The sequence below is a fragment of the Anolis carolinensis genome, chromosome 4, assembly GCF_035594765.1.
Source record: "Anolis carolinensis isolate JA03-04 chromosome 4, rAnoCar3.1.pri, whole genome shotgun sequence".
NCBI lineage: Eukaryota > Metazoa > Chordata > Lepidosauria > Squamata > Dactyloidae > Anolis > Anolis carolinensis.
The window spans coordinates 46,588,110-46,602,127 of record NC_085844.1 but is presented as its reverse complement, the minus strand read 5'-3'; the positions used below and the strand labels follow the sequence as shown (position 1 = coordinate 46,602,127).

At 41.5% G+C, this 14,018-nt stretch overlaps 1 protein-coding gene across 4 annotated transcripts in view; it reads left to right on the top strand.

Annotated features, from left to right (window-relative positions):
- Positions 1-1,710: 1,710 nt before the first annotated feature.
- lyn (LYN proto-oncogene, Src family tyrosine kinase) overlaps positions 1,711-14,018 on the top strand; it is a 58,038-nt gene continuing 45,730 nt past the window's right edge. For 2 of the 4 annotated variants that reach the window (XM_008116177.3, XM_008116175.3), the window contains exon 1: positions 1,713-2,103. The gene's annotated coding sequence lies outside the window, so the exon portion shown is untranslated. Of the gene's footprint in view, positions 2,104-14,018 lie in introns of all 4 variants that reach the window. The other 2 variants (XM_062980352.1, XM_008116174.3) reach the window with 2 other exon arrangements.

Genomic DNA, 14,018 nt, shown 5'->3' with positions numbered 1-14,018 from the left:
AGTTGGAGTCAGCTGACTGGTTAGTTGGATACATTCAGTGCAATAAGTAACCATGAATCAAAGTGATTGACAAATGAAATGGCCCTGGATTATGATTTGGATGGCGCGATTTTAATTGTTGTTTTAATAATGCATGTTTTAATTGTTTGGTTTTAACTGTAACTTCTTTTAATATACATGTGTATGGCATCAAATTGTTGCCTGTTGTTAAGGCTGCCTTGAGTCCCCGCCAGGGTGAGAAAGGCAGGGTATAAGTATGGTAAATAAATAATAATACTGGAAGGAAATAAGAGTTATAGTTTGGCACTGGCATTATTGGGCAGAGAAGGCTAAAGACATTGTAATACTACAAGTCCCACAATTCCATAGCATTGAGCCAAAGCAGTCAAAGTGGTGTCAATGTGCATTCTTTCTACAGTGCAGATGCAACCTTTGAAACAAAACGCTAAAGTTATTGGACGCTTGTTCTTCCAGCACCAGGTGGGAGCTGGGTGTGAAACTGGAGGCAAAGTCTGTCCTCATTGGGGGTTTATTCTTGCAATGCATCTACAACAGTGGTTCCCAACCTGTAGTCTGTGGACCACCAGTGCTCCGCAAGAACCAAAATATGGTTGCGGCCTCACAATTACTACTATGAAAAATAACACAGCCCAACCAAAAATAAGTTTTTCTTGGTGTCTTCGTTTTTAGGCCTGGTCCTGGTGTTATTTAGGGTGCTGATTCATAAAATTTTATTAGATAGACCACATCAGTTCTAGATTATTAAGTGCGGACAAGCAGATGGCGACTACTGGATGGCATATGTTCTGTATCAGAAAACAGAGCTGATGTGGTCTATTCGATGCAGTTTTCTGAATCAGGATCCCAAATAACCAAACCAAATCTAAAGTTGACCCAAAACTGATTCGTAACCGAGGTGTTGTGTGCTTTCCGGGCTGTATGGCCATGTTCCAGATGCATTCTCTCCTGATATTTTGGCCACATCTATGGCAGGCATCTATGCCTGCCATAGATGTGGCCAAAACATCAGGAGAGAATGCTTCTGGAACATGGCCATACAGCCCACAAAACAATCCTGTGATTCCGACCATGAAAGCCTTCTACAGCACATTGAATCATAACCCTTTTGGTACTAATGTTGGAGAGTGGTCCCTGGTCAAAAAAAGGTTGGAAACCACTGAACTACATTGTCGAATTAATGCAGTTTGACATCACTTTAACAGCCAAGGCTCAAGGCTATGGAATCCTGGCGGTTGCCATTTCACAAGATCTTACCCTTTTCAATCAAGCATTGACAGTGCTTCACTAAACAAAAATTCCCAGGATTTTATAGCATTGAACCATGGCAGTTGCAGTGGTGTCAAGCTGCATTAATTCGGTAGTGTAGTTTCTGAAGGAAAACTGGAGTTGGGAGGGATCCTTTGGCGACTGTATCCCAGGCATGGGAAAACTTGGGCCCTCCAGGGATTTTGGACTTTGGCTCCCACAATTCCTAACTGCCTACTGGCTGCTAGGAATTGTGGGAGTTGAAGTCCAAGACACCTGGAAGGCCGAAGTTTGCCCAGGCCTGCTGTAGCCGATCGCCCTTGGTGTCTGTATTCATTTCAGTGCGACAAAGCTTCCCCTGCCTCAAGGAACAAGGAAGGTATGTGGTTATATTGATCTTGGAACTAACCCCCGGCTAATGACGGTAATTGCGAAGTCCTCTGCTCACTCCCCAGCCTCTCCGCTTTGTGATCAGAAGAGAGAGGGCTGGGTTTGAAACAGTCGGGAGTCACGCCGCTTTCTGGGCGGACGAGAGCGCTCCCCTTTCGACCTCCCTCCCCGGCTGCCTTCCCGAAGAACAGAACTATGCAAATCTCCCAGGACCAGGAAATCCACCTCGGGGGCCCCGGTCTCCGCCGCCGCCACTGAAGCAACAGCAGGAGCCTGAGAAAGTCGCACAAGTTCCTCTGGGCGGTTGTTGTCGGCGGGGTTTCGCTTCCTCTGCTGCTTGGAGAGACCCAAGGCTTTGCTCTCTCGCACAAGGACGCGTTGGGGTGCCTTCGGGGCCGAAAAGAGCCCCTTCCCCATCAACCCACCGGCGTCGACACCTTCGAGAAAGTAAGTCTCCCGTTTCGCCTCTTTGGGAAAGTTTGGGCGGGGAAGTTGAAAAAGTTGGGAAGTTTATCTTTTGCGTCTCACAATCCTCTCCGGGGTAGGATGCATCTACTCCAGGCATGGGCAAACTTGGGCCCTCCAGGTGTTTTGGACTTCAACTCCCGCAATTCCTAACAGCCGGTAGGGAGTTGCGGGAGTTGAAGTCCAAAACACCTGGAGGGCCCAAGTTTGCCCATGCCTGAACACCACTCTAACTGCCCTGTGGTTTTGCAATGCCTTTGCCCTTCTCTGCCTAGGAGTGTTGTCTTGGTGCCTCTCCAAAAACTACCAACGCCAAGCTTCCATAGCATTGAGCCAAGGCAGCTAAAGGGACGTCAAAACTGCATTCATTCTACCGTGTAGATGGCTGCAGCCTTTGAACTAAAACAATGAAGTCCTTCCAGCGCCAGGTGGGAGCTGGGTTTGAAACTGGGCTTTTTGCCCGGAGGCGGTGGAGAGGGAAAAGGACAAAATGATAATAAGAAAAACACTGTATTAAAAAACAGTATGAAAACAAAATAACAATAACAAAAGAAACTCTGTTTTAATAAAAAGTATAAAAAACTCTAAAATCAGGACAGTAAATAAAAGAGCAACACCCAGAAAACAGGAGAATTCCAGACAGGAAACTATCAGGCCAGCTAACAAAGGCAGTAAGCAGCCAGTCCTTGAAGCTGCAGGGCCATTCAATGCTAATCAAGGTGGCCAATTTCTACATTAAAACTTACCTCAAACAGACAAGAGTTCTTTCTCCCACCCTGGACTTTCCACAGATATATAAACCCCACTTGCCTAGTTTCCAACAGACCTCACAACCTCTTGGGATGTGGGTGAAACGTCAGGAGAGAATGCTTCGGGAATATAGCCATACAGTTCAGAAAACTCTCAGCAACTCAGAAATAAACCCTAACTTGGCTTTGTTGTTGGGGCTATTTTTTCCCCGCTCCTATCTTAAGTAAAAAAAAAAATTTTTTTGCAGGGGTGTTAATATAAACAGGATGTGTTGTCAAAGGCTTTCATGGCCCGAATCACTTGGTTATTGTGAGTTTTCCAGGCTGTATGTCCATGCTCCAGAAGTAAAATGTTTCGCCCACATCTATGGCAGGCATCCTCAGAGGTTGTGAGTTATATTGGAAAACGAACCAAGGGAGGTTTATATAGGACCTTCGACAGTTATATAAACCTCCCTTGTTTAGTTTTCCAGCAAACCACACAATCTCTGAGAATGCGTGCCATAGATGTGGGCAAAACATCAGGAGAGAATACTTCTAGAACATAGCCATACAGCGTGGAAAATTCACACCAGCCCATAAACAGGATGGTCTGAGGAATGGTCTGCACTGTAGAATGAATTCAGTTTGACACCCCTTTAAGTGTTATGGCTCAATACTCCCTAATTATATAAATATGTGATAAGATCTTTGGCCCTTTCTGTCCAAAAGTGTTGTTCCTCACCAAACTGCAACACCTAGGCTTCAGTAGCAAAGAGAATGCTAAAGACCAGTGGTTCTCAACCTGTGGGTCCCCAGGTGTTTTGGCCTACAACTCCCAGAAATCCCAGCCAGTATACCAACTGTTAGGATTTCTGGGAGTTGAAGCCCAAAACATCTGGGGACCCACAGGTTGAGAACCACTGCTAAACACTTTTTAAAGTTACAGCTCCCATGATTCCATAGCATTGAGCCAAGTCATTCAACAGCTGATGTCCTTACTTGTTTTTACTCATGTGATTTGTATCCTGCTTCACCTCCTCCTTCCCAAAGTATGGAATTCAAAGCACTTGTGCTGTAGGGACAAACTGAATGGCTAAAACAATCTGTAGTTACATTTTTAAATCAATGAGATTAACACATTTGTAACTCATTCATTAAATATGTTAAAAAGGGATCAGTATTTAAAACAGCAACACCCTTGTGGCACACTTTCTGCTCCAACTAGTGAAAGGCTGACAGCTTGGTTGCTGTGAATTTTCTGGGCTATATGTTCCAGAAGCATTCTCTCCAGATGTTTCATCCACATCTATGGCAGGCATCCTCAGAGATTGTGAAGTCTGTTGGAAACTAGGCAAGTGGGGTTTATATATCTGCGGAATATCCAGGGTGGGAGAAAGAACTCTTGTCTGTTTGAGGAAAGTGTGAATGTAGCAATTGGCCACCTGGATTAGCATTGAATGGCCTTGCAGCTTCAAAGCCTGGCTGCTTCCTGCCATGCAGCTGTGGGCAAGTCTACATAAGGAACACCAAATGCAGCACCCAAAGGCGAATCAAGGAACATGAAAGGCACTGCAGAATAATTCAACCAGAGAAGTCAGCCATAGCAGAGTACTTGATGAACCAATCTGAACACAACATATTATTTGAGAACACACAAATGCTGGACAACCACCATGCCAAACTACTCAGAGAACCTATTGAAATCCACAAGCATGTGTAGGAAACCATGAAAAGGAACAAAATTTGGCTACTAATATTTTAAAAACTCCAAAATCATGACAGTAAATAAAGAACAACATTGAGAAAACAGGGGAATTCCAGGCATGAAGCAATCAGGGCCAGCTAACACCTCCCAACAATGGATCCCCCCAGGCCGGCAGCAGCCAGGCTTTGAAGCCTCAAGGCCATTCAATGCTAATCATTGTAGCCAATTGCAACATTCACACTTTCCTCAAAAGGCAATAGTTCTTTCTTCCACTCTGGACATTCCATAGATATATAAACATCACTTGCCTAGTTTCCAACAAACCTCACAATCTCTGAGGATGCCTGTCATAAATGTGGGTGAAACGTCAAGAGATAATGCTTCTGGGCCATGGCCATACAGCCTGGAAAACTCACAGCAACCCAGTAATTCTGGCCGTGAAAGCCTTCGACAACATGGCTGACAGCTTGTTTAAATCAGAAAGTAGAAGGTAAACTGTAGAATTAGTACATCTTGACCCCCCTTTAACTGCCATGGTGTAATGCTATAGAAACTTGGGATCTGTAGTTTGGGCAGATAAGGTTACAGACCTTGTAGAACTAAAACTCCTAGGATTCCATAGCATTAAGCCGTGGCAGTTTAGTTTCAAATGTAATTAATTCTACAGTGTAGATCAGCATAGGCAAACTTCGACCCTCCAGGTGTTTTGGACTTCAATTCCCAGAAATCTCAGCCATCTTACGGGCAGTTAGGAATTGTGGGAACTGAAGTCCAAAACACCCGGAGGGCCAAAGTTTGCCCATGCCTGGTGTAGCTTCAACCTCCAGTTCTTTTTAGTTCTGAGTTTTCATATCCCTTTCTTTCACCTTTACCTTTATTTCACAGGCTTTTATTGCAAAATGCTAATGTTCAACTTTACAGCTGAGAAATAGGAATTTCTTATTAGCTTTGCTTTATCAAGCTCTGAAACCTGATAGCGCGCCCTCCTTTAACATCCCTTCTTTTCTTAAATTCTTTAAAGCAGCCTGAGCTCAACCAAATAGAGAGCACATTTTTTAAAAAGAGGAAGTTTGACAGTATGTGGACAGTTCATGTGCCTAACCCCTAGAGGAGCCTTTATCAGAAAGCCATATAAACCACAATATGCTACTTTAAAAAAAGATATCCCTGTTATTTTCGGTGGCTGACTTTTCCTTTAGCCTCCTGGAAGAACCATTGATCCAGTTCAGCCTCTCAAGGTTGATGATTTGTTTTTTAAAGGACATCTGACCTATTGTTTTCAGTGCTTTGTAAGTATTGGGCTCACAATTTCCAGTCTTCCTGTTAAGATCAGAAAGCATTACCAATGTTGACAATTTGTCACTTTTAAAGACAACCTTGTAAACACAGATAGTGACATGCTTCTGCTTATCCATTCAGACTTTGTCTGAAGCGCAAATAATCCACCCACATGCTGGTTTAGCTTCAACATTTTTAATAATACTGTGTTCGATACATATTTGTACAGATAACAAGAACATTGAATAAAGTTTGTGACTGCTATTCTTCAATGTCATGGAATCGCGGGAGTTGTAGTTTTACATGGTCTTTAGCCTTCTCTGCCAAAGAGAGTTGTTGCCTCTCCAAAGAACGACTCCCAGGATTTCATAGCATTTGGATATGGCAGTTAAAGTGGTGTCATACTGCATTAATTCTGCATTCTAACTGCCTTATCACACCAGAGCATGGATCCACTTTAAATCCGGTTTCTGCCCCCTGCAGAATTCTGGGGTTTGTAGTTTGTTGAGGCCCAGGACCTGTCTGTCTGAGCTGTTTAAAGGCCCCTCCCTAAAGTGGATTTAAAGTGGATCCAAATTCTAGTGTGACGAGGTCCAAGGGAATCGCATTAAATGCCATGATTGATTAGGCTGAGTTAAAAAATCATAAGAGTCAGAAGGCACTGCATTAATACACAACAAATCCACTCATGAGAGATGGCTATCCAACCTCTCTTTAAAGATCTTACAATAAAGAAGCTCTTCCTAATGTTTACATGGAATGTGTTGTCAGAGGCTTTCATGGCTGGAATCACTGGGTTGCTGTGAATTTTCCGGGCTGTATGGCCACGTTCCAGAAGCATTCTCTCCTGACGTCTATGGCAGGCTTCCTCAGAGGTTGTGAAGTCTGTTGAAAACTAGGCAAGTGGAGTTTATTATATATCTGTGGAATGTTCAAAGTGGGAGAAAGAACTCTTGTCTATTGGAGGCAAGTGTGAATGTTGCAATTGGCCACCTTGATTAATATTGAATGGCCTTGCAGCTTCAAAGCCTGGCTGCTTCCTGCATGGGGGAATCCTTTCTTAGGATGTGTTCTCTGGCCTTGTTTGTTTCCTGTCTGGAAATACGATTTTCAGGGTGTTATTCTTTATTTACTGTCCTGATTTTAGAGTTTTTAAATACGGGTAGCCAGATTTTGTTCATTTTCATGCTTTCGTCCTTTCTGTTGAAATTTACATGGAATCTCTTTTCTTTGAATCCATTGGATTGTATTCTAGTCTCTAGAAAACAAACTCACTGTGCTCCATTTTATCCTTACAATAAAATGGGTAAAGATTTCTGAGAGAAGGTGACTTGCCCAGAGTCATTCTAAATCTCCCATGTCACAGTCTAACATCTACATCAGATGGGTTGTTTGGTTGTTGTTGGGTTTTTTGGAAACAGTATAATAATAATAATAATAATAATAATAATAATAATAATAATAATAATAATAATGGTAATTTTATTTGTATCCCATCCCATCTCCCTGCTCAAGATGGCTCACCACAAAAATGGCAGCCATTCAATGCCAGACATGCATAATAAATAAGTTATATTACACTAGCTTTGCCCGGCCACGCGTTGCTGTGGCTTATGGGAATCCTTTGTTGGCCAGGTGGAATAGCAGTGAATAGCCTTGCAGTCTCAAAGCCTGGCTGTTTTCTGGAGTAGCTGGAGCTTTTTGTTGTATGAACGCAGAGGCATGGATGAGGGGTTGTGCTGCCAAGTTTAGTGTTTCTGGGATGTGTAGTTTTGTTGTTTTTGTCCTAGACTGAAATTTCATTACCCTTTTATATATATAGATAAGTAAAGGAGCCCCGGTGGCAAAGTGTGTTAAAGCACTGAGCTGCTGAACTTGCAGACCGAAAGGTCCCAGGTTCAAACCCCGGGAGCAGCGTGAGTGGCCACTGTTAGCTTCAGCTTCTGCCAACCTAGCAGTTTGAAAACATGCCAATGTGAGTAGATCAATAGGTACTGCTCTGACGGGAAGGTAACGGCGTTCCATGCAGTCATGCCGGCCATATGATCTTGGAGGTGTCTACGGCCAATGCCGGCTCTTCAGCTTAGAAATGGAGATGAGCATCAACCCCCAGAGTCAGACATGACTGGACTTAACGTCAGGGGACAACCTTTACCTTTACCTTTACCTTATTACATAAGTAAACAAGATAAACAATAACAAATCAGTAAAACATACTCAAATAAGTAATTAGTCCAAATATAAAAAGCTGAGTTGATAAGTTAAAACAGATATCCATATTTAAAAGCCATTTTCATTCAACATTCATTTCATGGGAATCTAGATACATAGATTTTTCCAGATTGTCTCAGTGTTCTGGAGCAAACGTGATTTAAATGATTAATCAAAATGTACTGTTGAGCAGATGCAATGTGGGATAAATGAAAGGCCTGGTTTATTCTTAATTTTCCAACTGTCTTTCTCCAAAATCTGTGGTGTAGCAAAAAAAAAAAAAAAGCCCACTTCCTCTGTTCTTAGCCACCCAAATGGGAACAAAGGAAGTTTGAGGCAGAGTTAGCACTTGACCATCACCTCCTCTTCCTCCTTGTTTTCTTCTTCTGTTTTTTGAGATTTAGTTTTGACAACTGGTGCCTTGGGGAATCATGCTTACATAGAGGTGTTGACCATCACAGAAGAATTATAGAAACTGTAATCCAACATCTGCAAGCTGACCACTTTTGCGCTAAGGGATGAAAGTAGGGGAAAAAACGGTGCATCCACACTGTAGAATTAATACAGTTTGATACCACTTTAACTACCATGACTCAATGCTATGGAATCTTGGAATTTGAAGTTTTAGAAAGATCTTTTGTCTTCTCTGCCAAATACTGCCTCACCAAACTACAGCACTGAACATTTAAAGTTGTGTCAAGCTGCATTATTCTATAGCATAGATGCACCCATTATTTAGCCATTGCTTTTGCTCCCAAGGCACCAGTTGTTAAAAACAAACCTCTGAGTTATGGTGGCTCAACTCAGTGGAATTTACTTCTAAGCAGGAATGTATAGGTTAATCTCATTCCCAGGGATCTCAGCAGCAAAATTCTTAGAAACACAGATTCCATTGGAATTACATGGATGAATAGTATATGAATTTGTCAGCTCATAATAATTTGACTGTGTTACAAAGGGGTGCTACTTTCCTCAAACATTATTCTTCAGCTTGGGCTGTTAAATAAGATTTTCAGTATTTGTGGTTCAACACCAAGAGACCACCTAAAGAAAGGAGCTTTATAGTTGCATGTTTACAGTGTGTCTTCTAGTTTGCCTAAGGCAAACCTTTCATGTGGCTTTTTTGCCATGATTTGTTCAAGGAGAGTTGCTTTTGTCTGCCTCTGAATTTGAGAGACTGTGACTTGCCCAAGGTCACCAACTGGTTTTCCGTGGCTGGTTTTCCATAATCCAATGCACAAACCACTACAGCACACAAGTTATATAGTTGCATGCAGAACTATTTAATTTTGTCTGCTTATTCTTCAGATTTCAGACATAACAGATTGCTGTGAATTGTGTGACTGGACAGCCTACTTTTCTTTGGAATTTTTTTTTATTTAACTCAATTCTTCCTTTATTTTCTTTTCTTTATCCATAAAAAGCTTTTATACAATCATGATCTTTCATCCCCATCTCATAGTTGCTGGTCGTTGGGGAGAAGGACCATAAAACAGACAAGTAGCTTTCTTTCATGAATCATGTCATAAGATGTGTGTAGGGTGAGTGGGAATAAACTACAGTTTTCAGGCAATGTGATAAATCAGATGCATGTGATGTCTGGCCGAACACATGCCTATGCAAATAACTTTACAACCTTAGAGAGCTAGTACAGAAGCACAGTATTTTTGCATGTGTGTGTGAAAGAGAATATGGCACCCCCAAGGAGTATCCATACAATACCTCTTTAAAGACCTTCAAGAAAGAAGGTCTTATGTTGACTAATGGCAACCCTGTGGATTTAATAAGGTTTTCTTAGGCAAGGAATACTCTGGACTGCCAGTACTTTTCTCTGAAATATATTCCATAGTACTTGGTATTCATTGTTGGTCTCCTATACAAGTACTAACTAGGGCTGACCCTGCTTAGCTTCCAAAAGCAGACAGGATCTTGTGTCCTTAGGGTATTTAGGTCTTTAGAAAGCTTGCACAAATATAACAGTGTGTCTAATTTGTCTAATAAACTATAACACTGTTCCATGGCTAGAGTAGTTGGCCTTGGGTAATTCTTTTTACAGTTTCTCTTATTGAGGTTTCATTATTACATGCCAATGCCAGAAGGCTATTCAGTGTTCTACACCAGTAGTGCTCCTTGGACCCGTGGTGAAGTTTCTGGAAAGAAAGAAAAAGTTGAAACCCAAGGGCCGATTTTGAAGGATGGGATGTTGGCCCACTACATCGGATAGCTTCTGATCGTTTTCTTTGAACTTATTTGATACTAAGAGGAGGCATATATTGGCTTTTGGCCTGCAATACAAAAAATGTTTTTGATTCTGATACTTCTTTAAATGTGACCATCATTTTGTTTAAATTAATGTTGCATTTTTCTTTCTTTGGCTATAATGTTAGCAGGGTCATTATAACTTGAGAAGATATTTGAGACAATATTTACTCCCCAAATTAAACTCTAGTTCTGAGGTCTTATTATAGGTTCCACTGACAAGGAAGATCAGAATGTCTTTTATTAGACTACTACTTTTCTCAGTTGTGTCATTATAAAATTCTTCCCCGAGGCAAGTTTCCTAGATCTACACACTTGGCTGTTACACAAAAATGGAAAGATGTTCATTTTATTAAGCCTTTTGTGTTTATACAAGCATTTTTGTTATGGTTGTTTTTAAAATCTGGGGATTTTTTAAATTGCTGGCTTAGTTTTACAGTACAGTGGGCTCTGTAGCTTCAGGACCTCTATACCAAAGTCAGTGTTCATTCATTATATACAATTATGTAGTAAAATGCTGTATCTTAAATAAGAATGCTTCTGGAACATGGCCATACAGCCCGGAAAACTCACAGCAGCCCAGTGATTCTGGCCATGAAAGCATTCGACAACACAAATTTTGCTTTTGCTTTTTTCAAAATCGTTATACTCATTGATATTGAGGGCTGGCTGGCTGTATTTGATTGTAAATATTGTATGTTATTATATGCAACTTTTAGAACTGTAATGCCAAAGAGCATAAGTAGAAATAGTAGCTATAATCAATATATGCATATGACCTTATATCGTACAGTAGGAAAAAACCACCTTGTTATAATTTATTTATTTATTTTATTTATTTACAGTATTTATATTCCGTCCTTCTCACCCCGAAGGAGACTCGGGGCGGATCACATTACACATATAGGCAAACATTCAGTGCCTTAACATAGAACAAAGACAGAGACAAACGCAGACTCTGAGCTGGCCTCGAACTCATGACCTCTTGGTCAGAGTGATTTGTTGCATCTGGCTGCATCTGGCTGCTCACCAGCCTGCACCACAGCCCGTACTTTCCTTTGAAACTTTAGTTTCATATTTGGAAGTGTGCTTGTAATAGGAAATTGCCAACTATATAGGTCGCATCATCTAGTTTATGAGAACTAGTGGTAGTTATTAGTAGAAATGATGCAAGAGACAGTATACAGCAGAGAAGTTTAGTCCTTTTGCAAAAGCTTTCCAGCCACTCTCACCATCCTAAATGACTAATTCCACTCTGACTGGACAGTCTGTTTCCCGGAGGTGGGCTATATATGTGGGCAGGAGTGGTTGGTGGGGATTATGGATCCCATAACCATTTGCCTTGATGGTTGGTAGGGATTATTGATTCAAACTTGAGATTTCATGTTGGTAGAACCAGTTATGTTCTGATGACATACATCTCATGGTGGATTCTGTGATTAGAATGCCAAAGTTTGATGTGTAGACAAAGAAGGAGGGAAACGGGGCACGTCTTCAAAGAGGCCTCATCATCATCCCCTCATTCTTTACTCTGTTCTTTTGACTGTATAATTTAAGCATTTTTCCCTAATGCTGGAAACCTGGTTTCTAGTCCAGTTGCCTGTCTTCCTTCCACATGTTTGTTTCTAATACGATCTCCAAAAGATGGGTTTTGCTTTGTGGAAAACACATTCTTCTCTTACCCACTTTGTAGCTTTTTCCTACAAAATGTTAATGATGTTTTTGAAGTTGTCTCTTGTGAACTTAGTGCTGAAGTTTCCAATGCATATGGCTTCTTTCTCTCTAGCCTGCAAAAAGCTTGTTCCACTTACACAGGCACTTAATAGCCATGCATCTTGAGCACTGTTGCTAAGCAGAGAATGTGTGGAATCAAACCTGTCTGGGACCTATTTAGATGCCACTGGCGCTCTGTTAGCCTTCTGAAGCAATGCTACCGTATCATTTCCTGGGAGCACACTTGCATATTCTTATTATCCTATGGCATTAATTTTAGGGATGATTGGTGTCCCATGTATATAGTTAAGGAGGGACAGTCTCAGTGATTGATAAGTGGCAGTGGAGGTGTTGGCCCTTTACAGTATTCAGCTGTTTTGTTTTCTGCCATGAGTTCATAGAACACTAGTGTGCTGGGGTTGCAACTTGCAGGTGAGGAAGTAGCACTACAGAATGGCCCTAGTTTGAATTGGAAAACTCGGAGTTAAAATATTACTTAGCCATAAATGCTGAACATTATTATTTACATTCTACTATGGATTTAATATTTGAGTTTTTAAAATAGCTTTTGGTTCTCTTCCTTGCTAGCCCTGTACCAGTCTGCAGTGTAATCTAGTAGACCAGCACATATGCTACTGTGGCTTCTTATCACCACATTGTCAATTAACATGTGTGACTTCCCACTACTAAAAACCATATTCATACAATCTGACCCCATATCTATGGGAGATGTATTCCTGTACTTACTGTAGAAACAGGAAACCATGTCAAATTGTGAAGCCTATTGAAATGAACAACATCAATCAGAAGTTGCCATAGAATCGCCCCAGTGTATCTAGAAAATTCCTAGAGAGGGTCCATTTTGTCACATACTGATAGATGAAACCACGAGTGTTAGTTCCATGGGGAATGGGTACTATACTGCTGTCCATCCATCAGTGCAATGTGAAAGGGAACTTCTAATTGTATGTTATATGGCTAATGAGTTCAGAAATTATTTTTAACTGCTGTCAGCTACTCTTACTGTTCAAATACACCTGTCATGAAACATATTTTCTTGGGCAGGGGAGGAATGCTGGATGCAGACTATTCACTATTGACATTTTCCTGAATTGACGTAGTCTCAACAAAATTTGATTTTTTTCCCTGTGATTGCTGAAGCACAAATGACATGGCTATGAATCCTGTATGAATTGCGCTAATCAAAACCAATCTCCATGGAAAAATTACACAAAACCAAATAGACATGGAATTTGCCCTCTGCTTCTTGAAATGAATGGTGCTGGATTAATAAAATGTGGGAGTTTTCAGATTCTTCTGAACTCTTCATCAGGCAGTAAAAAGGTAAAGGTTTTCCCCTGACATTAAGTCCAGTCGTGACCGACTCTGGGGGTTAGTGCTCATCTCCATTTCTAAGCCGAAGAGCCAGCGTTGTCCGTAGACACCTCCAAGGTCATGTGGCTGGCATGACTGCATGGAGCGCCGTTACCTTCCCACCAGAGCGGTACCTATTGATCTACTCACATTTGCATGTTTTCGAACTGCTAGGTTGGCAGGAGCTGGAGCTAACAGTGGGCGCTCATTCTGCTCCCGGGATTTGAACCTGGGACCTTTCGGTCTGCAGGTTCAGCAGCTCAGCGCTTTAACAAACTGCACTACCACCAGGGGCCCCAGTCTTCATCAGGCAAGACAGTATAAATATGAGAGAATGAAAAAAGAGTTCAGAAGTTAAAAACTCTGATCCCATGTGTTAGCTGTTGGGTGTTTCTATAACTGTAAGACTGAAAATGTAGATTCAGTGTTGTTAAGGTAAATGGGGATGGGAAGTAGTTTGCTGCTAATTTGTGGGTGCGGGAAATTCATACAACTGTCCAGGTGTAGTTGAGTGCTGACTTTACTAGAGCGTTTAGCTAACTGTGCTTTCTGGAAGACTTTATCTGAGGCTAAAAGAGTATGACTTGTCCAACCTCAGCCAGTGGGTTTAATGGCCAGGTGGGTAT